Source organism: Medicago sativa, chromosome 4, assembly GCF_051527215.1.
Source record: "Medicago sativa cultivar Bolivia chromosome 4, Bolivia_mono, whole genome shotgun sequence".
NCBI classification, from domain to species: Eukaryota; Viridiplantae; Streptophyta; class Magnoliopsida; order Fabales; family Fabaceae; genus Medicago; species Medicago sativa.
This window is the reverse complement of record NC_140752.1, coordinates 36,175,422-36,178,250: the sequence shown is the minus strand read 5'-3', so window position 1 is coordinate 36,178,250 and position 2,829 is coordinate 36,175,422.

The following is a 2,829-nucleotide window of genomic DNA, read 5'->3' as shown; positions in this document are numbered from 1 at the left end:
TCTTTTAAGCAAGGAGATAGGTAGTCTGTTGAAGGTAACTTCATCTAATTTGATTGAGTCTGTAAACTGATAATCACAGGGGCTGTGATTGACTGTAAGGAGTGAGATGGGATCTCAGATCTAGGAGTTCCTAGGTTGAAGTCAATACGGGTAGGTCCTAGGTCTTTAGTGTAAACGAGGAGTTTGCTGAGAGCTAGAGAATAAGGACTACACTAGTAGATTTCCTCTTGGCTTGGTAGCCCCCAGAGTAGGTGACGTTGCACCGAACTGGGTTAACAACTCATTGTGCCATTTACTTTCTTGTCTTTTATTTTGTTGTTTTATTTATGTCCACTGCTAGCACGATGTTCTAAACATCTCATTCAACATTCGTAATCTGTGTCGAGTGTTGGAACATCTTGTAGAACATTCTGTTGCTAGCCAGCCAGAATAACAGTATCATCTAACATCTTAGTTAATCAATCATAGTATTTTGGTTTCACAAGGTTCATTAATTTTCTCAAAAACTCAAAGTTCGTCTCAGTTTTTCTTCATTTTCCAATCTAATTTAATCCTAGAATAAACCTATGTTTAAACACTCTTAGAAGTCCCATTAAATTCCATTTAATTAGGTTTAGGTGTTTGGGAACCGTTGGTATACTTAAAAGTACCTTAAAACATGAAAAATAGGGGTTTCCAGACACATAGGGGTTAGCACGGCCGTGCCAATAGGGCGCACGGTCGTGCTACCCAACCACATGAATACACGCACGGCCTTGCCACAGGGTCGCACAGTTGGCCACCTTGACAGACATAAAGTGCTAATTTTTCGTTTTGCGATTTCACCCATAAATTTTCGATTTTTGATCCATTTTCAATTTTATTTTCAATTTCGTTTTCACCAATGCGTCCCAAACACTTAGACCATTCAAACTACACTTGAAAACATGGTTTTACAACTCAGGATGTTCTTTTAGTTGCAACTTAATTAAACTAAAACAACTTTATGTCAGGAAGACATAAACATGTTTTAGTTGGAACTATTTCACCAAATGGGTAGAAGCCATCCCATTACGAGAAGTTAGTCAAGATGCAGTTATTAGATTCATTCAAAATCACATAATATATAGATTTGGAATTCCATAAACTATTACCACTGATTAAGGATCTGTTTTTACCGGCCAAAAGATGGACAATTTTCCAATCAAACAGGATTCATGCTGTTGACTTCGACACCATATTATGCTCAAGCAAATGGTCAAGTCGAAGCAGCCAACAAAAGGATTATTACCTTAATTAAAGAGAAGGTAAAAGAAAACCCAAAGAGTTGGCATAAGATTCTCGATGAAACCTTATGGGCATATCGAAATTCTCCTAGAGAGTCTACTAATACTACTCCTTTTAGGCTTACATTTGGGCATGATGTTGTATTGCCTGCAGAAATTTGTCTTCAATCGACCATAATCCAAAGGCAATGTGAAATTCTTGTCGATCATTGGAATATGGTTTTAGATGAACTGGTCGATTTAGATGAAGAAAGGTTAAAAGCTTTAGATATCCTTACAAGACCAAAGGAGAGGATAACAAAGTCTTAAAATAAGAAGGTTAAACCTAAGACTTTTGATATAAATGATTTTGTCTGGAAAGTTATCTTACCTATGGATAGGAGAGATCAAATTCTTGGAAAATGGTCACCTAGTTGGGAAGGACCATGGAAAATCCTAAGGGTATTTTCGAATAATGCGTACAAGGTCGAAGAGTTAGCGAATGATAATCGAATTATGCGCATAAATGGAAAATATTTGGAAAAGTATAGACCATTACTGCAAGAAATTAAAATAACGCAAAATTGATTCGAAAATATAAAACATGGCATTAATAGATTAAAAGCCATCTAATGGACAAAGTACAAAAGTGTCGAATGTTAAAAGTTAATTATAAAGTTTCATTGCATAACATTCGTCAAGTACTACAAAAGAAAGAAGCCTTAAACTAAACTAAAGACCATAGAAAATTGGGCCGAAGCGGAATGTGCTTCGAAAATCACGAAGTTCAATGTCAAAATGACAGAGAATGCAAATTTCGGTTTGAGAGTATTCGTAATCATCCCCAAGAGAAGGCCAATGATAACTAGGCAATCTTTCGTCCCCTTTGCAAGTGTCTTTCGACTAGCATAGAGTTCTCAGAACCAAACCATCAGGCATTCCATCCAATAGAACGAGCGTGAACCTAATAAGGAGTTCCCTAGTCAACCATTTGCAGTCGGTGTCCGCTGAGTTTTAGTCCCCTAAAAAATCTAGTAAAGGTAGAGATTTCCTTGTCAATATTTTTGCCTCCTTCAGCGGAGACATCTAACAACATCAAGAAGTAATCCACAAATTCAGCCCTAGCAACAGAGGCGATGTTTAAAACTCGTCGAACCTCTTCTACATCAGGTTCAATGTCATGGAGTAGACTGACCCCACTAAGCACACAATATTCTACATTTCCATTCTCAATCATCATGTTGAGAAACCTAATTTGGCAGGAGTTGAGTTATCATCATTCAACCAATCTATATGATCCGGAGGTAAAGCCCTAAGCACAACAAGAAGTTTTCAAATTCTTGCATGAGTTTTTGAGGTTCGCAAGAAACTCAAAAGACGATGACTGCCATGTTCAACAACTTTCTTTGCGATGATGATAAGTTCATCATCGTTCAATTTTTCCATTGTTTCAGAAACACGAAAGAAGTTCGGAGTTTTTCCTGGAAAAAGATGGAGAGAAAGAGTATAAATGAAATCTGGAAGAAGAGAACAACGGTTTATATAGCCCTAGGATGGTTAGAGTAATTATGATTTACTTTTTGCT